Genomic DNA, 27,949 nt, shown 5'->3' with positions numbered 1-27,949 from the left:
CTCAAAGTCCTTGATAATGCACTTTTCTTCTGGCAGTCTTTCTTTCTGTTGCTCTTTCTCTTGAAGGAGGTCTTTATTTTGGACCAATGTTTGTTCCAACTCTGCCTTCACCATTCTGTACTTTTCCTGCATGCCTTGGAGCTCGCGCTGCAGGTCTTTTTGCTTTGTGTCCTGTTGTTCCTTCTGTTGGAGGACTTCTTTATTTTTTTCTTCAGCTTCATCAAGCTTTCTTTGGAGCAGGTGATTCATTTGGTCCATGTATTGCAGATCCCACTCCATTTTATCAATCGTCGCTTTCCTGCCTTGAAGCTGCTCGGACATTTCTTTAACTTCAGCGCTCTTTTTCTTGTTTTCTTTGATGAGGGATACAATCTGCTCTCTGGCTTGAGCAAACTTGATCCCCCAGCCCTCATTAATAATGTTGATGTCGGGCTGGCGCTGTAGTGTTTCTTCCAGCTGTTTGTTTTGTGCTTCCATCTGTAAGCACTTCTTCTCCAGGTGACGTTTTTCTTCTTCAATTTGTCGAATTTTGTTCTGGAGATGGTTGTTTTCATTCCTACTCTCCTGTAATGCCCTTTGGATGGATAAGAGGCCATTTGGAGAAATTGGCCGGCCACGCGTGGAAGGAGAGGCGGCGAAATCTTTTTGTCTCGGTTGCCGTAATCTTGGATACATGTTGGCGTTTGTATCCGATGACTCTGAGAGGTTTCCAAATTTTTCTGTAGTCAACGTTTGAAGGCTGCAAACACAAAGGCTGCGAAGAAACGAACTGAAAATTGCTGTTTCTCACCCCTATTTATAGAAAAACTTCAAAGGATCCTTGTGACATCCTTGTGACATCCTTGTGACATCCTTGTGACATCATCACTCCTAAGCCAATCAGATTGTCACATGACATTTTGGAATGTGGAATGGGGATATGTTTTTTTTTAAACAGTTTTCAAATGTAACTTAATATTTAAGTGTTTCTTACTTGACCCGCTTAGTCGATTAAAAAGTTAATTGCCACGAACACCCCTAATGTTATATAACAGACCACAGAAAAAAGACAGGTTTTTTTCTACGTGACAGAGCTATAATAAATGTTTTGTTTTTTTAATTATCCTACTTTTTCTAAAAGGGAACATTATTTAAAGAATATGTATTTAATTAAAAACTCTGTATTCATCTAAAGGGTATACCAAGAAGGGTGAGCTTCCTGCTTGAAAAGGAAATGACCAAAATAAATGTATTTCTCTGCAATTACAAACTCTGTGTAAACAGTCTTGGTGTCAAAATAAAGCTAACACTGGTGAGATGTCATCAGAGCTGTAAATATTACTGCAGATGTTACTATGTCAAAGTTACTGTGACTCAAACATAGAAAAAATGATTTTTTATTTCCCTCACCTAATTTTTAAAAGTATTTTATAGCATATAACACGTTTGAAAATATGCTTTGGTTCACATTTAACTCCAGAACATCATAAATCAAAATAGGGATATTACCTGTCCACAGATTCATGGTGCAGTAACTGCTCTTTTAACTGTCTGGTGTCTTTGCTTTGTTTGGTGTTTGTAGACATGGTTTACATGAGTTTTTAGCTGAGATTCAGAGGTTTCTGTGGACACTACTCATGTCAGCACTTATATTTCTGACCTCGTGTTATAATCGATTAAACGTGGTCTCCTCTCTTTTGCCCCCATTTTTGATGTTGTGGGTGCAAATGATCAGGCGTGACATTCTCATAATAAATCAGATAAAATACTGCAAAGAATTAATCCTGCATTTGTGTGATTGAAATGTGTGTGCAGTGACACTGTTTTAAAGATTTGGCCTAAATAATTCTGGAGTGAATGAGCCTAAACATGATGACCGGACTAATGACACCATATCACCTGTGACACTCACACACGCACGTATGACTTTGCCAGTTTCAGCTGAAACAATTTCAGTGTTTCAAACCATGTTCCAGAGTTTTTAGTTCACCGTTCATGAGGTTTCAAGAAGAAAATGAAAGACAGATCTGAATGTTTGAAAGTGTTTTGGAAAAACTCTGTAAAGATTAGATGAACAATACTCAAAGGATAAATTCAACTGTTTTATTTTGTTAGATAAGTTGAAAAAAAAGTTAAACAAGCAAGTAAATAATGAAACAAGGTTAAATGAAGTAAGAGCAAAAAGTTAACAAGTAAATAACGAAACAAGGTTAAATGAAGTAAGAGCAAAAAGTTAACAAGTAAATAATGAAACAAGGTTAAATGAAGTAAGAGCAAAAAGTTAACTAGTAAATAATGAAACAAGGTTAAATGAAGTAAGAGCAAAAAGTTAACAAGTAAATAACGAAACAAGGTTAAATGAGGTAAGAGCAAAAAGTTAACTAGTAAATAACGAAACAAGGTTAAATGAAGTAAGAGCAAAAAGTTAACAAGTAAATAACGAAACAAGGTAGAGGAGAGAAAACCCCAACAATCCCCTCTGAGCAAGCACTAGGCGACAGTGGGGAGGAAAAACTGCCTTTAAACGGGCAGAAACCTCCGGCAGAACCAGGCTCAGGAGGGGGCAGTCAACTGCCGGGACTGGTTGGGGGGGTGAACAGAGGTGGAGCAAGACGAGGCTACATCAGTTGAAGAAGCAGTATTGTCCCTCTTCCGGAAAAAGCTGAAGAATCTTTTCTTCTTTTTCATGGACTTTTCCACGAGCGCCTTTTTGTCCAGGATGAGGGTTCTCAACTCATCGATGGTTTCTGTGTTTTGCCTCTCTAGTTTCTTGCATGTTTGTTCCACCTGTTCTAATGTTGCTCGTGTTTCTTCAAGCTTTTCTTTGAGGTCTTTGGATGTTGCCTCCTGTGTCAGCTTTGCCTTCTGCAGGTCTGCATTTCTCACTTGATCTTCTTTGTGCAGGCCTTCTAGCTGCTCATTTCTTTTCTGGATATCGCGGAGCGTACACTGCAGGTCCTCATGCGTTTTGTCTTGTTTTTGCTTTTGGGCCTGCATTTCTGTGTTTTCCCGCTTCAAGTTGTTGAATTCCAACAATATCCCCTTAATGAGCTCTGAGTTGTTTTTGGCCATGTGATCAATCTTTTTCTGCATGTGTGAGCATCGTTTTTCTAGTGTTTCCTTTTCTCCCTCCAGCTCACTTGTTTTGACCTTCAGTTCATCACAGAATCCTTGCAACTTTTGATTTTTACTCTCAAAGTCCTTGATAATGCACTTTTCTTCTGGCAGTCTTTCTTTCTGTTGCTCTTTCTCTTGAAGGAGGTCTTTATTTTGGACCAATGTTTGTTCCAACTCTGCCTTCACCATTCTGTACTTTTCCTGCATGCCTTGGAGCTCGCGCTGCAGGTCTTTTTGCTTTGTGTCCTGTTGTTCCTTCTGTTGGAGGACTTCTTTATTTTTTTCTTCAGCTTCATCAAGCTTTCTTTGGAGCAGGTGATTCATTTGGTCCATGTATTGCAGATCCCACTCCATTTTATCAATCGTGGCTTTCCTGCCTTGAAGCTGCTCGGACATTTCTTTAACTTCAGCGCTCTTTTTCTTGTTTTCTTTGATGAGGGATACAATCTGCTCTCTGGCTTGAGCAAACTTGATCCCCCAGCCCTCATTAATAATGTTGATGTCGGGCTGGCGCTGTAGTGTTTCTTCCAGGTGTTTGTTTTGTGCTTCCATCTGTAAGCACTTCTTCTCCAGGTGACGTTTTTCTTCTTCAATTTGTCGAATTTTGTTCTGGAGATGGTTGTTTTCATTCCTACTCTCCTGTAATGCCCTTTGGATGGATAAGAGGCCATTTGGAGAAATTGGCCGGCCACGCGTGGAAGGAGAGGCGGCGAAATCTTTTTGTCTCGGTTGCCGTAATCTTGGATACATGTTGGCGTTTGTATCCGATGACTCTGAGAGGTTTCCAAATTTTTCTGTAGTCAACGTTTGAAGGCTGCAAACACAAAGGCTGCGAAGAAACGAACTGAAAATTGCTGTTTCTCACCCCTATTTATAGAAAAACTTCAAAGGATCCTTGTGACATCCTTGTGACATCCTTGTGACATCCTTGTGACATCATCACTCCTAAGCCAATCAGATTGTCACATGACATTTTGGAATGTGGAATGGGGATATGTTTTTTTTAAAACAGTTTTCAAATGTAACTTAATATTTAAGTGTTTCTTACTTGACCCGCTTAGTCGATTAAAAAGTTAATTGCCACGAACACCCCTAATGTTATATAACAGACCACAGAAAAAAGACAGGTTTTTTTCTACGTGACAGAGCTATAATAAATGTTTTGTTTTTTTAATTATCCTACTTTTTCTAAAAGGGAACATTATTTAAAGAATATGTATTTAATTAAAAACTCTGTATTCATCTAAAGGGTATACCAAGAAGGGTGAGCTTCCTGCTTGAAAAGGAAATGACCAAAATAAATGTATTTCTCTGCAATTACAAACTCTGTGTAAACAGTCTTGGTGTCAAAATAAAGCTAACACTGGTGAGATGTCATCAGAGCTGTAAATATTACTGCAGATGTTACTATGTCAAAGTTACTGTGACTCAAACATAGAAAAAATGATTTTTTATTTCCCTCACCTAATTTTTAAAAGTATTTTATAGCATATAACACGTTTGAAAATATGCTTTGGTTCACATTTAACTCCAGAAAATCATAAATCAAAATAGGGATATTACCTGTCCACAGATTCATGGTGCAGTAACTGCTCTTTTAACTGTCTGGTGTCTTTGCTTTGTTTGGTGTTTGTAGACATGGTTTACATGAGTTTTTAGCTGAGATTCAGAGGTTTCTGTGGACACTACTCATGTCAGCACTTATATTTCTGACCTCGTGTTATAATCGATTAAACGTGGTCTCCTCCCTTTTCCCCCCATTTCTCTGGGCATGTGTGCTTAACTAGTTAAAATAACAAACATCTGTCTCCTATTTTTGTGTCACAAAAATTATTAATTATTATTAATGATTAAAGACATTAATTTGTGCAGTTTTCTTGTTTTATGTGGTTGTTGTTTTTTGTCAAGTGGAGATGAATATCTTTAAGTTGATTTGTTCACATTTGCACATCTTTCTGTTTTAAGAGAAATATGTGTTTTGAGTTTGTACACTATATGCATATAAATCAACCATTTCCTTTTTCAGTGTTTTCGTGTGGTGCATTTTTCTCTGTTTTAACAAAAGGAGAACAAAGGACTTTTAAGTCGACCTAAGATGATTTGTTTCAATTTTTACATGGTCTTATTGAGGTAATGCAAATTGAAACATTCATTCTTTTTTTGGTAATGTACTGGAAAAGCTTGATAATGGACTTTGAAAGTGCGTAAAAATTACTTAAATTTGAAAAATGCGTCTGAACCATGCATACGGTACATTTACCTCACAGGTTTTTGCTGTTTCTGTTTATTAAAACCAAGAATCTTCTTTTTGCCAGGTTGATCATGTAGATAAGAGTGGCCAGTGTGCTCTGGTCCATGCTGCCCTACGAGGACACCTTGAGATTATCCAGTACCTGCTGGAGCTAGAATGGCGTGCTGAGGGGCAGCAGCAGGACTGCTCTCTGAAGAGCAAAGCTCTGCAGCAGGCTTTGATTGCAGCCTCGAGCATGGGGCACACACAGGTCTGACTGACACACATGCATGTATTTTACCAGATCCATAGACATAAATGCCCTTTTTTTTGTACTGTTTCTCGCTACAAAAGAAAGAAAACATGGATGTACAAAAAACATACTTTAAGCCACACAGGATCCTGGTTTTTCCAGTTTTAATAGTGAGACAAGACCTTTTCTTTCTTGCATGGTTTCACAACAGCCTTCACAAAGAATTTCTGATTTATTTTTTTTTAAAGATCAGAAGGAACTATAGATATATAAAATAAAAATGAGCACACAGCGTTCTCTGTGAATATGACTCAAAGCCAGAAGTACTGTTCAGAATTGCATGTAGATTCACAATCGATAACAGTGCAGCGCCTTCAGCTGCCCCGGTGAGACGTAGGCTCAAGGTTTAGTTTGGCTCCCTCGTTAGCTGGAATTGGCTCCCAAGGCCTGGATTAGAATAACATAACTGGGCCAAGTGAAGTCAACCTGCATGCAGAAAAGACCCTTTTAAAGTTCAACTATTTGAATGCGCGTTTTTGTTAATGTTTTTTAAGATTAGCATTTTGTATACTGTAACCTCTCAAAGGTTTATTTGATTTTTTTTTTTTTCTGCTGAAACAGCATGTCATTAATCTAAGTTTCTTTTTTGGCAGGTTGTGAGAGGCTTGCTGGCGTTGAATAATGAGCACGCTGTGCAAATTGATAGTCATGACACACTGTGGGGAGAGACAGGTATGTTCTCATCAATCTTTTTGCATTACACGGCTCTTTTGTACTATCACCAGCTGTTTTTGCATTCTGAACCACACTGCTGTAATTGAATGCTGCAGTGGAAAGTCCTGTATCTGTGCTCTCCACAGTAATGCTCTCTGTTTGATGCAGAGGTCGCTCAACCCAAATGTGGGTGCATTTTAATGGCTGTTGTAAGTCCTCCTGTGCTGTACTTTCTGGTAAAAGCATTACTTACTCTTGTCGTGTAGCTTTCTGCTTGGAATTCAGTCCACACAGTATTTTCCTTTTTTTTTAGAAAAATTGTCCCACTGAATTTTAGGAACAGTATTGCCTCGGTGCTTTATGTTAAAACAACAGCGTCGACTCCACAGTTGGTTTTATACGCTGCTAGTCCCACTCAGATTTAGAATGAGTAGTAGTTCCTGTTTTGTTTTCCCTGAAAGGATTATTTTGGACTTTTTAAAAGTTTGTCCTTCCCTCTGTGGGACAGTTTGTTTTCATTTGAAAGTGATTGAGGAGTCAAAGCAAAAAGCCATGTGGTGCTGCAGGAAACGGCATGAAGTCGGAAAAGCAGAAGGTGGCTGTCAGATTTAAGACGGGTTACTTGAAGGTTGTCTGACAGAAATGATACAGCAGACTGCAAGGCTGCATTGGCCGGGAAGCGTTCATGCATCATAATTTTTAGCCATTAAAGCATTACTACTTTGTCTTTAATGCAGTATTTTAACGGTAACTCATTACTTTTGCTGAACTCAGTAATCGCATTAGAGTGAGTACTTAATCATGTTATTACTTGTGTTCCACGAGTCTTCAATCTGAATAATGGCAGGGAAAAAAATCATTAAACATACAATTTCATCACGTGCACAGCATGGTAAATGGCCTGTATTTATATAGCGCTTTACTAGTCCTTAAGGACCCCAAAGCGCTTTACATATCCAGTCATCCACACATTCACACACTGGTGATGGCAAGCTACATTGTAGCCACAGCCACCCTGGGGCGCACTGACAGAGGCACTGACAGCAACCACCTGACGCCATTTTTAAAATACGAGACGAAACAGATTGTCTTCAGTTTTTAAGTGTTTGACGTTTTTCGAATGTCTATAATCTGTGATGGAGAAAGGGAAAAATTTTATGTACTACATAAGATTTCTATTTTATGTCACAGTGCAGAGATCCAGATGTTCAATACAGATGGTTAAAAAGCACAGCTATGCTTTATTTTTCATTGATCCTAGTAATACTTGTGATGCATTATGTAAGAATGAGACACGTGGTGTTAGAGCTTCAATATTCCTCACAATCATTAGTGCAGGTTGTGTTAAAACATTGGCCACATTTTTGTCATCATCATTATGAACATCTGCCCTGAGAGTCAAGTGTCCAGATAGCATTATACAACAGTATTAGTTGTCGCTGCAGTCATAGTAGAATATGTATAAAGAAGAATTCTCTTTGTGTGTCTCTCAACTCTAACCCAGCAGGATTTAGCATTCAAAGTTGGCTGCTTTAAGAATGTAGGTCAGCTTCTTAGTGGAGAGGTTGTCCAAAGTGTGGCTAACTGCTGCTTGTTCTCTGTTAAATGACTGCTTCAGATGATTTTGCAGTGCTGGCCTGGGACAAAGATCTTTCCCTCTGAAATATAGATTAGATCTGCTTGGAGCAAAGTAAAATCCAATAGTACACGTGGCTTTCCAGTATTTGACTTTCAGCTCTTTTTAACAAAGTGGATGTTTAATCATTGCTATCACCTCACCTCTTCCTTCTAAAGTAATAACATAGTGGGTCACAGGTGGCAGTAGTCAGAGCTGTGGCTCCGCTGACCTGAAACACAGTGAGTCTTAACCCCTTGACATGACCTTGAATTAACATATTTTTGCACCCACCTGGCACTCATTAAAACTGTGATCCTGGCTCATCTGTATTCAAGGGGATTAAATCAGTAAACAACAGTAAACACAGTTATGACCACAATGTCGATTTGTCTGCACTCAGTCATGCTTGGGGGGGAAAAATGAATAAAAAAAGCTGGAATTTTGCTGCAGACATAAATTGAATATTTAGTGGTGGAGTGGCTGCACTGTCTAGAAATGACTAGATACAAACACCAGAAATTATTAGCGATGAAGCAATATTTGAAATCCCTTTGCTGCTATTCAGCTGCAGGTTTATTAATCCAATTGTTGTGCTGTGATGCAGAGAAGATGGAAAGCGAAAAAGAAAATTCAGAAATATCCCCTTGAAAACCAGCCTTTTGTCGTTGCCTCAGAAACGCTCCTCTCATAACGATGTGTGAAATGTTATAGCGTGTTTAAAATTCATCGGAGTATTACATCTCACTGCAAATAGACCTGCTGTCTCTTGTGTTTAAATAGAAGAAGATTTGATTGTACATCTGTGCAAACTCTATCTTTTAAAGTGTTAGTGACGTCACACCTATGCGCCACTGCCCTCTGTGGAGAATGGGAGAAATGTGCTTGCACCTCAACCTATGGACTCAGACGGACATTCAATCATCATCTTCCTCACTCAAGGTAACCTTATGGCTTGTAGGAACACTGCACGTGTATGATAAGACTGTAGCCGTTCAACCGGCCCTCGTAAGGTTGCTGAAGACAGTGAACACCGTGGAATTCTCAGTATCACTGTGGCCCTGGGTTTTTCCACTGTCCTGCTAAGTGCTTATGTAATTGTAACCAACATAGGAGAGAGACGTAACATCGTGGAAGAGACATAAAGTGAGTAAAAACGATCTAAATGCATTTAGAATATATTTAGAACTACAAATTACACTTTTCTTAGCAATTATTGTTTTTTATGTCAAGCTTCAAGCTAGCTTCTTTATTGGGGCTTGGGACCAGCAAAAGTGACCCGAAATTTGGTCTTTAAGTCTGGTCATTAGCGTGTCTGGACCCAAACTACACTGCAGGTCCCAAAGTCAAATGATCACTGAGAGTTAAAAATCTGTCTGAAGTTAGAAGTTAGCAGAGAGTTAGCTCACTAGTTTCCGTCTAAATATAATATACCAGGTTCTGACTGAGGGATTTCTAAAACAAATTAAAAGGCACAGCTCTGCTATCACTTCTGACATACATGAAGACAGGAAAGTAAGCAGCAGTGATGTTTGTAGGGTTACTGAAGTTTGGCTAGCTGGTATATAGTGATGTGCTATGTGACTAGCGAAACAGCTATGTTAGCATAACATTAACACAGTGATGAAGGGGAACTTTTTTCCACTGGATAAGAGTTAAGGTGAGGGTTCCCGATGGTTAGGGACAAATGCAGTGGCATGGCAGGATGCTGTAAACGGACCAAACTTCAGTCAAGAGAACAACTGAGATAATCCATCCACATACAGGTTAGTCATTAATGTGCTGCTGCATTGCCTGGGCTGTAGTTACATGGTAAGGTTTTAAAAACTGAGCTTTAATATGAATAGTTGTAATAAAAACTGAGAGAGGTCGACAGTGATCGCTTACTTTTTGTAAGGGGCTTGTTGAGATTAAATAGAACAAGTTACAAAGCATTAAAACATGTTAAAAACACAACAGCCTTATTAAACACAGAGTAGTTTGGGCCCAGAAGTAGGATTGATCACGTCATCACTTAAAGACCGGATAGACACACGGTGGAGTTACTCATGTTTACTGTTGTTGCCACTTTCTAAATGTAGCAGGATGAATATTATATGTACTGGTTGATCCCACTTTTAGTCAGGCGCATTTTGAGGAGAACTAACTTTTCTTGTTATCAAATTATCAGTATCTTTGGAAACATTTAATACATCGTGATGGTTTAAATGCTCAGTCGTTTTCTGTTATAGAATTCATATTCATAATAATATTTAGACAGCGGCACTATAGGTGTTTGCAGTTTTTGCAGTTTTACAAGCCGTCACGGTAAAAATATGGAATTAAATGTCACTAATGGGCTCTTTTCAAAAACATCAGCATCTCTGTCACACTGATTTTGATTAACTGACTTATTTTATTGTAATCAAACCTATTTTGATATTGTTGTCTTTTTTTTCCTTTAGCGAGGTGGTTTCCTTCCAATTGTTGCAGGACCAGTATGTCTGTCAGCTCCAGGTAGAGCTCCAGTGACCAGGAAGACCTCAGCATTCGCCAATTCCTGCTGAATTACCGCAAACAGAAAGAACTGGCAGAGGGCATTGGAATAGAGGATGATTATAACACTGAAGACCAAGGTAATAGGTCTGTCTAAGGGCCAGTGGAATATAAGCTATAGGTTGTAGTGGTGATTATTTTAGATTCAGAGTGTAGAGGAGATGGATCATTGTAATTAAGAGTCATAGAAATCTGAACCTCACTGCTAAACTGGCAGTCTAACTGTACATGTGCTCCATTGCAGAAGTCCCTCCCACTGAGTGTGAGGATGTTGAAGATACTGGTAGTCCTGATGTGAAAGCAGAGCTTCCCTCCCACCTCAGCATCACTAAGGATGTTATGGAGCGCTGCATTCATCTGCTGTCTGATCCCAGCCTCAGGCTCCGACTCAAGGTACTGTATCAGTAGTTTTACGTAGAGTCAACTGTTGGACTAATAACAAAAATAATCATTCTTGTGAAGGTAGGACCGCCAGCGTTGGTACAATTCATCCTGTCAGAACTGTGTGGATGACTGTTCAGTGGTGTAATGCTCATCAAGGAAAAACATTCAGTCTGGTCCAGGAGTGAAACAGAAATAAGTCTGTGCTGAAGTCGTGCCTGCTCAGGAGTTTGGGCTCTCAATGAAGACCTCAGTAATTAGTTTCAGCTCACATATAATCAGGATCAAAACAGAGATAATTGTTAGGTGTGTTGTGCGTCTTTGTCTTTAGGTACTGTGGAGCAGGGAAATTATTTTACTGCTATTGTTAAATAATTGTCATCATTACCATTGCATTAATAATATAATCTGGAGTTTATATTGCATTCAGGGGTTAAACAGTGTCTCTTTCAGAAAGACTGAGTTGCAGGCTGACAGGAAGTTGTATGCAGAAGTGGAAGTTATTTTGAGCCGCAGGCTAAGACGAGGCTTTAACAATGTAACAGATAGCTTTAAGAAGGCCTTAAGCAGTTATGACTATTTCATACACAATGCATATCTGTGCTTATTAAAGAGTTGGAGCTCGGTCAATTAATTGGGGGTCGGAAGCTTTGTTCGGCGCGATGTTCGGACAATCTATTGTGCAAGTGACTTGGAGCCATAGAAGGAATCGCAATACATGCTTACAAAACACTTATATCAGGTCATTTTATATTAAGGTTTAAGTAGAGGTTCTTGATTAAAACATTTATTTAGTAGAAGACATACACATAGTCTCAGTGAGCCTCTGGTCTGGTAAAAGGTCAGAAGTGCAACAGGTGAATTGAGAAAGAGCATTTGAGGACGAGACACAGACAGTGAAGAGGTGACACAAAGAGCATGTGAGGTCAACACGTACACACACATTAGTTAAGATTTATTTAGAGGAGAGATTAGTTATGTCTAGACAAGAAAGAGGAACAATTCACTTTGAGACAAGAACGGAAAGTACCAAGCCATGAAAATAGAAGATGATTTTCTGGGTGAAAAGTCATGATGGTGTTGATCTGATCTATGTATAAAATGTACCGGTGACGCATGAAGGGGCGTCAGTAAACAAACCCTGATGCTATAAAATATCTGTTCATGCTTTGATTAAGTCGAGGACTACTGGCTGTCTGCGTACAGAGTGTCTTCCCACACGTGTGTTCATTAAAATCATTGTTTGACCAAGATCCTCTGGACCATGGGTGGTGTGTACTCTCCTTCCTCAACTTTGAACCTTAACAGTACTAGACGTGCTGGAGTTGTGCGTTCAGGTGCTGAGTGAGAGGGAAAATGAACTGCTGCCTATGGCTCATCGCTGCTGGCCAGCACTCCTGCAGAGACTCACAACTGATGACCCATTAGCAGTCCTCAGAGCCTTCAGGGTAAGTAAAACAAACCTCTCTTTTCATTATGTGAGTCAAAATTATTCAAGTCGTCTTTAGTTTTAAACTCTTAATAGTGAAAGAATGAAAGATGCTGCCCAACAACAGGCTTATTTCATTCAGAAATAGTTCTATTATTTACTGGACAGGCACAATTAGTGTTGGTAAGCTTTAACGTTCTAACCTGTCAAAACACGTCTACTTTTTATACTTTTTATACACTGTTTGATCAGCGGACATCAGAGCAACTGGCATGTCACTTTTTAACACTGGTAGATTATTTCAGCAAAAGAAGTTAAAACATTGCTCTGATTCTATATTGACTTGTAACACAACAACATGATCTACAGATATTGTCTCAGAGTGTCTTTAAAATTCCACACGTGAAGCTGTTAAAGCCACAGCACATGATCCTAATTTACGATTAAAAACTGGCCACGTGGAATATTTAAGAAGAACGGGCTCTTTCTCGTCACACAACCTCACAGAGAATTGCAATCAAACTGCGCAGTTCAGCAGCTGAAGCGCTGCACATAGTCACGCCCATAAATAGTGGAAGAGTGGATGTCTGAAATCCAGGGATGTGCAAACAGCCTGCTGTGAAATCCTCCCTGAACCACCTCAGCAGTTTTACTGAGCTCATTAGGAGTTAGCAGAGGTTAAGTCCAGGCTTGGTCTACTTTTTATACTCTCATCTTTTTCCTAGTTCCTCTTCTTTCCCTCCTCCCTTCTTATCTTTACCCCATATTTTTGGAACCAGGATCATATTTTTAAAGGATTTGTTCTTTTGGTGTAGATAGTTCAGGAAGTTAACTCAACCAAGCAGTCTTTGGGTTTCAGCTAAGTAATTCAATTCAATTCAATTTTATTTATATAGCGCCAAATCACAACATAAGTCGCCTCAAGGTAGGGCTGCTCGATTATGGCAAAAATGATAATCACGATTATTTTCACTGAAATTGAGATCACGATTATTTGACGATATTTATTTAACCCTTTAAGACCTACTATGGAACCAAGTCCACCAGAGCTTATATTATTTATTTTTTTTTTTTTACTTGCTGTAGTGCCATTTGTGGGAGCATTTCAAGTTGCTATACATCAATACAACTGTTATAGCCCATATTTTAATAATATGTATGCATTAAGTCCATAGTAATTACATAAATTGCAAAAAAGTGCAATAAACTACAAAAAAAAATTGAAAATCGCTTTTGTTTTGTTTACATATATTTCTACTTGGAGAAATTTAAGAGGTTTATCCCTCAAAACTTTAAATACAATAAAGTTGCAAAAAATAGTTTCCCACCACAGGAAATTTATTTTGAGTGTCTTCATAGTTTTATTTTGGAGATACACCAATTTTTATATACTGCAGGAAAAACAAAAAACAATCCTATGATGCAAATTTGCAAAGAAAACAGCATGTGCATCATTTCACTGTGGGAAGTGTTACGAACAGCTGATAGGATCGGCAAAGCGTGTTTCTGGAATATTATGTTTTTGTTCCTGCAAGCGCTTTTTATGCAATTTTTGCAAAGCTATATGTCACGGCTGCCGAGGCGAGCCGTGTGGATATAGAAGGAGGACCCAAGATGCAGGCAGTGGATGAGATACCGGTGGTTTTATTTACAGAGGTGTAGTGGCAAACAAACAGTGGGGCATAACAAACAACTAAAGACACCTAAACTGGGAGAACTAAAATAACAGACCTGGGAGCATATGACAACGGATGATGAATAGCAGAGAGACGCAGACGAGGCCGAGGACACCGTGGAACACAGAGTTACACAGAGGAACACAGACGAACCGGCAACAGGCAGGAGAACACACAGGGCTTAAATACACACACCAGTAATCAGGGGATGAGAGACAGGAGGGCAACACAGCTGGGAGGAATCTGGGCTGACGGGACAGGGGAAACGTAAACTGATCACACTCACATACGACACGGACCTTCACAATAAAACAGGAAACTCAGATACATGGAACCAGACAAGACATTGAACTAAACAGACAGATTCAGATGCAGACTCAGAGGCAGATCAAAAATATAACACACAGAACTCAAACAATAATCATCATCATCATAAACTAGAAAATGATAACTAAAAGCGCTGGGTCACCGACCCAGGACCATGACAGTATATGTGGAAGGAAACCGTGACCGAGGACAAGCTGATGGCATCAGATGTAAGTACAACTCCTCCGGTTTCATATGCAAAACAAATTATTGCGCTAGCTTACACGGTTCAGGTTCTACAGGGATTTAAAAATAGTTACGCAAAACGGAGCGTGCTGCTCTGACCGGCTTTAAAGGGTTAACAATGACTTTAAAAAAATAATATAAAATAGTGTGCAACACCACTGAAGTTTTTTTTTTTTTTTTTTTTAACTCTCTTTTCAACCAACGGCAGTCACTCTCCAAATAACTTCTGCTTAGCTTTCCGAGCTTCCCTCGGGTCCTCTTAATCAGCGGTCTCCAACCTTTTTTGCGCCACGGACCGGTTTATGCCCGACAATATTTTCACGGACCGGCCTTTAAGGTGTCGCGGATAAATGAGGGAGGGGCTAATAATCGGCTCAGTCATTTTTAATGATCGTTGAAAGCCCAGATCGTAATCGTGATTAAAATTCGATTAATTGAGCAGCCCTACCTCAAGGCGCTTCATAGATACAGAGAAAAACCCAACAATCATATGACCCCCTATGAGCAAGCACTTTGGCAACAGTGGGAAGGAAAAACTCCCTTTTAACAGGAAGAAACCTCCGGCAGAACCAGGCTCAGGGAGGGGCGGCCATTTGCTGCGACCGGTTGGGGTGAGAGAAGGAAGACAGGATAAAAGACATGCTGTGGAAGAGAGACAGAGATTAATAACAGATATGATTCAATGCAGAGAGGTCTGTTAATACATAGTGAGCGAGAAAGGTGACTGGAAAGGAAAAACTCAATGCATCATGGGAATCCCCCGGCAGCCTATGTCTATTGCAGCATAACTAAGGGAGGATTCAGGGTCACCTGGTCCAGCCCTAACTATATGCTTTAGCAAAAAGGAAAGTTTTAAGCCTAATCTTGAAAGTAGAGATAGTGTCTGTCTCCTGAATCCAAACTGGAAGCTGGTTCCACAGAAGAGGGGCCTGAAAACTGAAGGCTCTCCCTCCCATTCTACTTTTAAATACTCTGGAACAACAAGTAGGCCTGCAGAGCGAGAGCCAAGTGCTCTAATAGGGTGATATGGTACTACAAGGTCATTAAGATAAGATGGGGCCTGATTATTTAAGACCTTGTATGTGAGGAGCAGGATTTTGAATTCAATTCTGGATTTAACAGGAAGCCAATGAAGGGAAGCCAAAACAGGAGAAATATGCTCTCTCTTTCTAGTCCCTGTCAGTACTCTTGCTGCAGCATTTTGGATTAGCTGAAGGCTTTTTGAACATCCTGATAATAATGAATTACACTAGTCCAGCCTGGAAGTAATAAATGCATGAACTAGTTTTTCAGCGTCACTCTGAGACAGGATATTTCTAATTTTAGAGATGTTGCGCAAATGGAAGAACGCAGTCTTACATATTTGTTTAATATGTGCATTGAAGGACATGTCCTGGTCAAAAATGACTCCAAGGTTCCTCACAGTGTTACTGGAGGCCAAGGTAATGCCATCCAGAGTAAGAATCTGGTTAGATACCATATTTCTAAGATTTTCAGGGCCGAGTATAATAACCTCAGTTTGATCTGAATGAAGAAGCAGAAAGTTAGCGGCCGTCCAGGTCTTTATGTCTTTAAGACATTCCTGCAGTTTAACTAATTGGTGTGTGTTATCTGGCTTCATGGACAGATAGAGCTGGGTGTCATCTGCATAGCAGTGAAAATGTATGCTATGTCTTCTTGTCATGATCCTGGGTCCTTTTGACCCAGCGTTTTGTGTTTTCTCTTCGCGATTTTGGTTCTGTTCTCTAATTGGTGTTTACCCTGTTCCCCCCCCTCGTGTGTTCCTGTTTTATTGTGAAGGTCTGCGTCTTATGTGAGTGTTTTCAGTTTGCCTCCCTGGTCTCGTCATGTTAATCACTCCCAGCTGTGTCTCCCACCTGTGTGTAATCTCCCTGTGTTCTGAGTGTATTTAAGTTGTATTTTCTGTCTTAGTAATCGCTGGTTCGTCTGTGTTGTTTCCCCTCGGTCTCCCTGCGGCTCCCCGTATGTATTTCCCCGGACCTCCCTGCATCTTCGTTTCTGGTTTGTCTTATTAGTTTACCCAGTTTAGGTTTCTAGTTTCATGTTTTGCCACCCTTGCTGTTTGTATTGACCCACTATCATAAATAAACACCCACCTGCACCAGAACTGCCGTCCTTTTGGTCCTACTACAAATCCACACGGCTTGCCCCGCAAACCGTGACACTTCTAATGATGCTGCCTAAGGGAAGCATGTATAATGTAAACAGAATTGGTCCTAGCACTGAACCCTGTGGAACACCATAATTAACCTCAGTGTGTGAAGAGGACTCTCCATTTACATGAACAAATTGGAGTCTATTAGATAGATATGATACAAACCACTGCAGTGCAGTACCTGTAATACCTACAGCATGTTCTAATCGCTCTAATAGGATATTATGGTCAACAGTATCGAATGCTGCGCTAAGGTCTAGCAGGACAAGCACAGAGATGAGTCCACTGTCAGAGGCCATAAGAAGATCATTTGTAACCTTCACTAAAGCTGTTTCTGTGCTGTGATGAGCTCTGAAACCTGACTGAAACTCTTCAAATAAACCATTCCTCTGCAGATGATCTGTTAGCTGTTTGACAACTACTCTTTCAAGGATTTTTGATATGAAAGGAAGGTTGGAGATTGGCCTATAATTAGCTAAGACTGCTGGGTCTAGAGATGGCTTTTTGAGTAAAGGTTTAACTACAGCTAGCTTGAAGGCCTGTGGTACATAGCCGATCATTAGAGATAGGTTGGTCATATTTAAGATCGAAGAATTAATTAATGGCAGGACTTCTTTGAGCAGTTTTGTAGGAAGTACTGTTTAGAATACCAGAATAGGGAGGATGGTGTAGGTTTAAGTTTATTAGATTGATACATATGTACCAACAAGACAGTGTACATCACTGTCACAACGACGTTTGTTTTCATTCAAAGGCTTTATGGTTTTTCCTATAATACCTGGTGGGCCGGTCTCTAGTCAAAATGCCCGGGCTGATTTTTTTGTCCCAGTCCAGCCCTGATCATGAGAGATGTCATGCTTTGACTCTGTGTTTTACTTGCATCTATTTGAAAGAGTGAGTGTAAACACAAAAAATATTTTATTTTATGTGCTGGAATGTGCAGAAAATAGGTTTAAATGTTAAACTAATTTATTCAAGTCAGAGAATGTTGCATATAATTAAATTTTTGCTTGATGCATAAAGTTAAAAGATTAAAACTAATAAAACAAGTTTTAAAAAGAGACCTTTCCATTTGATTACATTTTGTATGATGGATTATGCAGAAAAAGTAGAATTGGGCTGAAAGATCTATCACTTTATCACCGCTTCAGGTTGTAAATCGTGCTTTTAAAAAGTAACTAAGTAACTAAGTAATTAATTACTTTTGAAAATAAGTAATCAGTAAAGTAACGGGATTACTTTTTTGGGGAAGTAATCAGTAATTAGTTACTGATTACTTTTTTCAAGTAACTTGACCAACACTGTTCAAATCTGGAGGCACTTGAGTCAGTGAGGGACAGAAGGTCAGTGAACAAACTGTACAGACTAAAGTCAAAATGTGGACAATAAAGCTGTTGTTTCAAGTCTAACAACTGACACAGCTAATATATCCTCTAGTGTTGAGTGATACAACATACATTCTGTTTTCTTTGTGAGGTTGTAATCATCAGTATTGTTGCGTCTGTCCTTTGCCCAGTTATTAAATTTTGTAGTGATAAGAATTTAAAGTCCTTTACTGAGGTGCTCTGTTGGGTCTGTTCAGATGCATATTCAGGAAGGATTTTTCAACAACTTGTTCCCATTATGATCAATTCAGACCAATTTAAAGTTTTTTATATAACCTAAAAACTGTCTATTCCTACGATTAGAACCCAAAACAGTTTCAACATCTTACCAAGAGTGAAGAGTTCAGCTGTTGAGCGGCTCATCCCACCATCACGGATCCCCACTCTGCCTAAACACACTGGTCCTACCCCATCAGGCTGGATGCCTACTGCGGGATCTGCCCGAATTCGTCTCTGCCCTACATGATCTGCAGCTCCCGACACGACATCCTGATTTACACTGATGTAACCAATAGCAACCAGAAATTAACGCTGATATGGAAAAGGGAGGGTGACATTCGGGCTCTAGAGAAGGACGTGAGGCAGTACCTGAAGGAGGTGATGGGGAAAGAGCTGCTTACACAGGTCAATGTGATCACCATGACCGTGAAGGTCAAAGGTCACTTCGATATGAGCTGAAGGACTGGCTGGTCAGCAAAGGTTTCTGACTGAAAGAGCTTGAAGTGCTGGCATCGACCTGCTGAAGGGACAGAGAGCGGTGGAGGAGGACTGCTGACCTGTGCCAACTTAATGAACTCTTTGACAGCAGTGAGATGTGATGTGACCACTGAGTGTAAAATGATGCAGGTCAGGTTAAGTAATCATCATTAAACGTAGAAGCATAGCAACTGCCTGTTTATTGTCACCCATGATTTCTCCAAAAAAATAGGTAAAAAATCTCGACTCACCGTTTTTAGATTCTTCAGACTGAGTTGCAATTTGAGTATCCACATTATTATTGACAATAGGGCTGCCACGATTTGTCGACTAGTCACGATTACGTCGACTATCAAAATCGTCGACGACTGATTTAATAGTCGACGTGTCGTTTGAAGCTTTGTAAGATCGCAAAAGACGCAGGAATAATAGCAGGATTTAAGAGTGTAATAACGGACTGAAACAGAAGATGGCAGCACAGCATGTACAAGGATGCCAGCTGCTGTTAAACCCCGAAGAAGAAGAAGCAGCTGTGTCCCAGAATTCATAGCGCGGCCCAGCTTAGTTTCCAACAATGGCGGTAGCTAGTTAGTTTTAATATTACTCTTATTATTCTTTCTGGGTCACAAAATAAACGTTTAACATATTTTCAGGCGAGAATGTAGCTGTGTAAACCTCAAATATCGGCTCAGTTTATCAGGACACCACATATTTTCAAAAGCGCTCCGACGTTTTCGGAGACGTCTGTTACCCACTAGCTCGATAGCTAGCCGGGGGCTAGGCTCACTAGCGCCATGAGAACACCGGACTCCCGGCAAATTGTTTTCAAACCCACCGCCGTCTTTCGCGACTCAGGTTAAATATATATGAGTCACTTAGATAAATTAAAAATGTTATTGTTTGGCTTTTTTTTTTTTTTTTGTATTTTATTTGTTCCTGAGTAAATCGGTTTGGCTGAGATTAAAGTTATAGTTTTTACACAGCTGAATAAACGTCAAGCAGACAGCTGATTATCAGAAGTGTGAGACGCTGGAGATTATACTCCGGTGTCCTGTTATATTTTAGATAGCAAGGAGTTTATTAAACTTTACCGAAACAATCTGCAAATTTCATTAAAATTGAATAAACTATCATCTTGTCTTTATTTTTAGTTAGCACCTTAAAAGCTTAAAGCTGTAAGCTAATGATAGTTATATAAGAGCAGATGCTGCTGGTGCAATAAGCTGTAGTTTTACGTCCAGTGGATGATGATCTGATTAGTCGACTAATCGCATAAATAATCGGTGACTAGTCGACTATCAAAATAATCGTTTGTGGCAGCCCTAATTGACAATATACACATTAGGACATTCATTACTGCAACAGTGTGCAACAACATTACAATGATCTGCTTTATGTCATGTAGGTCCTTTAACACTGACACTTTTCTGTGGAGGTCAATGTGTAGAAATGCTACAGGTGGGCTGTTTGTTTGTTTGTTCTTTAGTTAGTGTGGCCAACAAGATGACGTTAGACGTCTGTGATATGAGTGTGACAAACGCTTTCAGCCTTAAAGGGTCCAAAAACATTTATTACTGATGAAATTCACAAATCTCTACATTCACACTGGGTGCAGCATGCAACAATAAAAACATTTCAAAATAAAACCACAGCAGGTTGTGATGGAACTTACACATGATATAAAATATTACACATGATGAAGTAGATTTCTTTAAGAAAAAAAGATAATTTAATGATGTCCTTACATCAGCTGTTTATGGTAAACCAAAGCCATACTCCATATCCATTTTAATACCTTGGTGTGTAATTCATACTCACATTTTGTCTGAAGAGTAGGGATGTTCCTGGCGTCTTATTTACTAGTCGACTAATCGAGGGGGAAATAATTAGACTAACCAACTAATGTAAAACTAAGGAACATTCAGATATTGAGTTGATTTTCAGAACTGATTAATAGAAACTGTCAAACTAGACGCAGAGGTATCTTAAACCATTTATCACATTCTGTTAAATACAAATGAAAATGCATTACTACAAAAGATGTTCTATTAAAATATGACAATCATTTGAGAATCTAAAAGTACGTCTAAGTGTGGCGAGAATGATTCAGGTAATACATTATACAGCCGTTTTCTAGTCAGGTTGTGGGGGCAGCAGGAAGGACTACTCCTGACCACAGCTGATGGATGTAAACTGGCTAGCATGACCAAGGATGCTGGGGCCTCCTACTGGTAGGACGTGCCCAGCTGGAACAGCCTCCTGGCCAAGGTGGCTGTCACCTTTTGATGTGAAGGAGTAGTGACTCTACTCTGAGCCCCTCCCCCATTGACTTAACTGCTCTCCTAAAGGAGAGGTTTTCCACCTCTCAGGAAACTAATTTCCTCTGCGTGTATCTGCGATCTCAGTGTTAACAAGAAGATCAGGGTAGATTAATAGATTTATGGCATTTCTCAACAACAGTGCACCATCTGGTGGTAGATCGCTGCCTAACATTTAGAACACAATGTACCAGCATTGGGCATCAATTAAAATGTTAACAATTAGATTGAACGACTGGTAAGTCTGATACAGACTAGTGACAATTAGTCGACTAGTCACATAAATCCCTGAGAGCCCACAGAAGTGGCCTGCACCATGTGCGTGGCTTGCTTTGCAGTTTAACCACCAAAACACTCGTCTGCAGTGGAATTTCTTTGAGCTAATCGATTCATTTATTTCATTTCTTCTTCTAATTAATGTGGAAAATGGTGGCAAAGGTGGCTGAAATGAGTGATTCCTAGAGTTACATGTCAGTTTACAGCATAGGGATTAAGTTTACAGTATAAATACCACTGAATTGTACAAGGATTTGAAGTTTCACTGTAACTTTAACATTTTTGACAATTTTGTTTTGTTTTCTCCCCCACAGGTGAACGACTGCGTCATCAGGACAGCGACTGCCAACAAAAAGTAGAATTATTTAAAAAAAACCCTGAGTTTTCTACTTTTTAGGTTCATCTCAGGTTTCCACGCTGAGTTGGTCATGACAGTTGCCATGTGTGATGGCATGCCACACATGGTAAGCTCCACACCTCACCACCCGTTGATTCACTTTAGTTTAATTTACAGTCACTACTTTAAAATATTCCATTTATTGTTCAATATTGTTTCTTTATTAAATGTATTCATTTTTCCATCACACCTTCCAATGTTTATATGGCGTGCACACATATTAACCTTGCAAGGTCAAAGCTCTGTTTTATGTTATATTAATACATCTTTGTTTGAGTTACCTGGGGGTTGGTGTCTCCTCCTGTCTGGCAAAGGGCTGGGAGACCTGAAGTACTACTGACAGCCTAATTGGATTGCACCACATGCAGGTGAACGACTGCGTCATCAGGACAACAAAGTAGAAATTATTAAAAGAGTAACTTTTATATATGTGCGTTTAAAGCAGGGTGTCAGTTTTTTTTGTTTTTTTCCACATATGTTGGATTATGTTTCTATATATATACTTTGTAAAGGGTATTTTAAATTAATGAAAATGAATAAATATGATTGTTTCTTTTACCTGTTTCGATGTCTGCCATATCATTAGTATGTTTCGTGGGAATTAAATGTTTATTTAACATGTACGCTATTACATTTACTCTACAAATAAAACCAAATTTAAAGGCTGTTGCATTTTATTGCCTTTTTTCTTTCCTTTTCTTAAAGTTATGAAGGCATCTTGGATGCCATTTCAGTGAGTGGGGGTTAATGCCCCACACTCTTTTCTGTCACTGCTTTGAATGCACAGACTGGTCTTAATGTTGATCTTTGTAATCTTCAGTGTTACGACCCGGCTCAAAAGCCGCAACATAAAAACAGAGATGAATAGCAGAGTGTGGGTGAGAAGAGGTTTCATCCTAAAATGGAAAACCAGGTTGGCTAAAATGGCTGGTGCCACCAAGGCAAAGACTAGTGCACTGCCGGGAAGCTTGCCTCAGGTATGCTTTTATCCACACCTGACTAGGTGTGGCCAATTGCACCAGCTGAAAACACTGAGATGATTAGAAGCTGCAGAGGGACGTAACACCTCCTCCCTTAAAAGGGTTCCTCTAGGACCCCTAAACAAATTAAAAGTTCCTCTGAAGCAAGTTGGCATCTTTAAGCATGGATGCCCCTACATGAGGATCTGAAGTTGCCACACTGAACACACAAAAAGTAACATGTGACCAACACAAAAGAGCACAACAGTCAAACCCAAAATGATTACCTGACCTGCTACAACACAAAACCAAAAGTACACTAAAAACAACAAATCCCTTACTTTCCCTACCCTAGTCTTCAGTGGTGTACCAGGCTCGAGGCAACTTTAAACGCGAACTCGAGAGCAGGCAGCAGACCAGAGATATAGTCTCCTACCAAACTCTGAAGCGTACCCCCACCCAGGATAGCCACCAAACACAAACTAAAACAATAAAGCAAAACAACAAACAAGTGCTTCGATGGAAGGGCAGCACAGTCACCCAGCTGAAACACACTAAAGGGAGTTTGCTCAATTACACTGAACACCATCACTCACCCACTTAAAAGCAAAACAAACTGACATTCAGTCTCCACTAAAATGTCCAAAGATCCCGGACGAGCCACCACTTATGTTATGTATAGTGTGATTTGGCCATCTGAACATGCTACCTATATAAATCCCAGCAGGAAGCATGTTTTAATAGTGTGATTTGGCCATCTGAACATGCTACCTATATAAATCCCAGCAGGAAGCATGTTTTAATAGTGTGATTGGGTCATCTGAACATGCTACCTATATAAATCCCAGCAGGAAGCATGTTTTAATAGTGTGATTGGGTCATCTGAACACGCTACCTATACAACGGAGCCATTAACCACGTAAGGTAGCATATTCTGATAAGTTAGCACGGATTGATAGACAAGACTATAAATTTACGCTACGGTAGGATGTTTTGACAGCACACCTTTTCTCGTCGCCAACATTTTTCTTTTGTTAAGCTTACTGTTATCAAGGCATGGTAAATGAACAGTAAACCTTGCCTGATGACTAATCTTCCCGTTTCCCTCTCATTGATTTATTTGGGTTGTCATGGCAGAAGTATTAAACGATGCCTTTTATTAGAACATAAGCATTTAAATGGAGTAATTGTATTTGAATTAGTTAAATATGAGTGGGCAACTCTGACCATGACAAGACTGCATTTGCTCTAAAAACTTAATAAAAAATTTAGACATATTGTTGTCATTATTTTTACTCTTCAATTTTATGTGTTTTTTCTTTAAGATGGTATCAGAAGTTGCTCCTCCACCATGAAAAAAACCATCTGCATATATTCTTTCACTACATCCACGATTCTCCTCTGTGGTCTTCCTCATTCATCCTGTTTGGAGCTTAATGTTCAACATCCTTTATCTGTTAAAATTACAGAAGGAGAAGAAAGTAATCATCAGAGCAGGAATCATGATAAATGATAAACAGATTACCAGTACATACAAACATAACACTTGCATAATTTCTCTGATAACGCTGCATTGGATGGGTTTATTAACTGTGGGCTGAAATTGTACTACAGTCTGCTGGTGAGGAACTTTTTTGAGTGTTGAATAAAATGTCCTCCACAATCTGTATATGAATTGTCATTAAAACCACAGAGATTCTTACTTATAAAGGAAAGAAAAGTGGGACAAAGCCCATCAACATATAGTGTATATTTTCTGAAACATTACAAAGATGCAGGTAATTCTGGGTTCACCTGAATTACAGATTAGACTGGTGGACAAACAGAGATGTTGTGTACAACTGGTGACAGCATCAGTGACAACAAATTAATCAGCGAGGCTGGAAGCAGAATTAGGAGGCGTCAGAGTCAGCGAGGGTCAGAGATCGACGAACAAATTGCCCACCTTCATGGATAATGCATCCCCCTCAGAAGGATTCAAAATTAGGCCACGAAGAACAGTTCAGGAAACCTATTTTGTTTCGTCTGTGAAACTGTATAAATAAAATGTAAATTATGTTAAAGGCAAACACATTTGTAAGCCATAAGAAACAAACATGCTTTGCAATATACCTTCAAACATCTGTATAGATTTGATACATTATTTATTAACTGAATTTGCTAACATGTCTTACATAGTGAGTGTGTCACGGCTGCCGAGGCGAGCCGTGCGGAATAAATGAGGATCCAATCACAGGCAGTCGTGGAGAAGTGAAGGTGATTTATTGAACACAAAAAGAATGTGGACAAACAGCAAACGGGGCTCGAACTAAACTAAACTGGGAAACAACTAAACTACAGAGCACAATCCTGATTGAAAACGAGCAGAGGAGAATGACGATGAAAAGCAAGGAGCAGGCACGGTGGATACACTGAGTAATACAGACAAACCGGCAACATGCAGGAGAACACACAGGGCTTAAATACACACACACCAGTAATCAGGGGATGAGAGACAGGAGGGCAACACAGCTGGGAGAAATCAGAGCTGATGGGACAGGGGAAATGTAACTGAACATACTCACATCAGACAGAGACCTTCACAATAAAACAGGAAACTCAGACACGGGGAACCAAACAAGACACAGATCTAAACAGACAGCTTCACAAACAGATGGGGTGACACCATAGACAGACAGAGACACAGACTCAAAGGCAGACCGAATATCACACATAGAACTCAAACAATAATAATAATCATCATCATCATAATAAACTAGAAAATGATAACTAAAAGCACTGGGTCACTGACCCAGGACCATGACAGAGTGTTTCTTTTACTGATGATATTTCAGTGATATGTATTTTTTATGACTAAATAATGCTCTATCGAACACCTGGCAATAACAGCAGGTGTGGCAATTTTGTAATTTGTTGTTTAAATTTGATATTATTGTAGGCAGTATATTTTCTTAGCCTTTGTCATACTCATGCTTAACCCTCTCAGGCTCAAATTAAGTTTTTGTTGCTAATGCACAAAAGAATACCTGCAGTGGTACTTCTGAGTAAAAAACTCATGAAATATGTATGTGGGGTGATCAGGTTGTTAGCTTTTAACTGTTGCATATCTGCAACGCCTGCCTTGAGAGGGTTAACAAAGCAATCTCAGAAACCGTACAGTAATCTTGGGTGTGTGGGGGTCACCCAGAGTCAGAATCTAGTGAGATATCAGTGTCACCTCTTACAGTTTTCCTGTAATCTGAACTCAAATATGAGAAAATATAGAGTACAGTACAGTAAATTGGGTAAATTTTACTGTTAATTTTCTCTGAATCGTACAGTAATTTGGGCTGTGGATCACAGGGTGGAGTGGAAAAAGTGGAAAAGTGGAGATGAACCAAAACTGGGAGTGGATTGTGAAGTACAATAGTGTCAGGACCAGTGTTGGTCAAGTTACTTGAAAAAAGTAATCAGTAACTAATTACTGATTACTTCCCCCAAAAAGTAATCCTGTTACTTTACTGATTACTTATTTTCAAAAGTAATTAATTACTTAGTTACTTTTAAAAAACACGATTTACAACCTGAATAGGTGATAAAGCGATAGATCTTTCAGCCCAATTCTACTTTTTCTGCATAATTCATCATATAAAATGTAATCAAATGGAAAAGTCTCTCTTTTTAAAACTTGTTTAATTAGTTTTAATCTTTTAACTTTATGCATCAAGCAAAAATTGAATTATATGCAACATTCTCTGACTGGAAGAAATTTGTTTAATATTTAAACTTATTTTCTGCCCATTCCAGCACATAAAATAAAATATTTTTTGTGTTTACACTCACTCTTTCAAATAGATGCAAGTAAAACACAGCAGAAAATAAATAAAATCAAAGACTAGCGGTCCTTTGGCTCTATTTTCACCTGTAAAGCAGGAGTAGGGTAGGCGGAGGTTTACCCTGGTGCAGGTGTGCCGCGGTCAGTTGAAGAATCCGCGAGTTTCTCTGTGACTTTCCCATTACGTCGTAGCGCACTCGGTGCTTGCTTGGAAGTTTAGGGGGTTTTTTCGCCGTAAAAAGAAGTTTTCTTCCCACGCACAACGGACACTAATGTTTTTGTCACTTTTTATGGAATCAAACTCAAAGTAAGGTCAGTACTTCCACGCTTTAAACGCTGCACGCTCATACTCTCTCCCGCACTCGATATATTATCCATTGTTGATCTGCACACAGCTGTTGTCACGGACGTTGCACTTGCTTACGTCACTGTCATGAGACATTCTCGCAAAAAAATCACTGTTTTAGTAACGCAGCGTTCCTACGGGAAAGTAACGGTAATCTAATCTAATCCCTTATTTACTTGTTACTTGAAAAAAGTAATCGGATTACAAGTAACGCGTTACTGCCCATCTCTGGTCAGGACACAAAAGACTGCATTTCTAAGCCAGTCGGCACCCGTACCGTAATATGCATAAGAATAGTGCAACAACATTTTAGGTGCGGCTGGCTTGACTGTGTGGTCGTAAGTGAGGGCTCACTTGACCGCGGTCAAATATGGTGCTGGAGAAACAAACTACAGAGAACTTCGTAAAGAGAGTATTGAGTGCTTTGGCGATGTAAATGGACTGGTTCTTATATAGTACTCAAAGCACTTTAAAGAACTTGCCTCATTCAGGTGTACGCAAGCACTTTTCTCTGTAAGCACTTTCTGTGTAATGTTCACACACATTCGGAGAGCAACTCTGGGTTGGTATCTTGCCCAGGGATATTTGGCATGCAGACGGGGATTGAAGCACCTTCCTCTACTACCTGAGCAAAGCCACCCCATGTTCGTCTGTGCACAGATTTCTTTCAATACAGTATTATCACAATTGTGCAAAAATACAGGCATGAAAGCTTAAAGTGCGCGATCACAATAAAGGTGACGCTCAGAGACTGACTGAGTGATCTGAGAACTCATCAGCGCTCCTCACTGCCTTCACTTACTTGCTGCTATGGGTGCAGGAATAACACAGTTATGCAGTTATCTGGGACTCTCCACCATTTGACCTTAGAACTGAAGAAGCTTCTCGGATGAGAGGTGAAACGTCTTCAAGTAACTTAAAGAAGTCCAGACGCTTTTCTTTACAAGCTCCTTTGACCAGTTATGCAGTTACTTTCTCAGTCTGCTAGAGCCTCCACTTGAACGCAAGAACCTTCATTTATCTTCTCAAACGGAATTCAAAATGTTTTTTACAAATTGAAGGATTAAGATATAAATCGCAGAAGCATCGATCCACACATTC

At 39.5% G+C, this 27,949-nt stretch overlaps 1 protein-coding gene and 1 long non-coding RNA gene across 4 annotated transcripts in view; both read left to right on the top strand.

Moving 5' to 3' along the window:
- Positions 1-27,949, top strand: part of LOC308393807 (uncharacterized protein) — an 810,936-nt gene that overhangs the window by 630,563 nt on the left and 152,424 nt on the right. The window lies entirely within an intron of this gene.
- On the top strand, positions 5,095-10,836 carry LOC308394523. Of its 3 annotated transcripts, XR_013971225.1 has the most exons (6): positions 5,095-5,597; positions 6,233-6,311; positions 8,099-8,150; positions 8,736-8,850; positions 10,353-10,523; positions 10,688-10,836. It is a non-coding gene; the product is annotated as an uncharacterized lncRNA (long non-coding RNA). The 3 variants fall into 3 exon arrangements; XR_013971224.1 differs by lacking the exon at positions 8,099-8,150; XR_013971226.1 differs by having other exon boundaries at positions 8,099-8,850.

Source organism: Rhamphochromis sp. 'chilingali' (genome assembly GCF_963969265.1).
Source record: "Rhamphochromis sp. 'chilingali' genome assembly, chromosome: 1".
In the NCBI taxonomy this organism is placed as follows: Eukaryota; Metazoa; Chordata; class Actinopteri; order Cichliformes; family Cichlidae; genus Rhamphochromis; species Rhamphochromis sp. 'chilingali'.
This window is presented reverse-complemented; position numbering and strand designations above follow the sequence as displayed.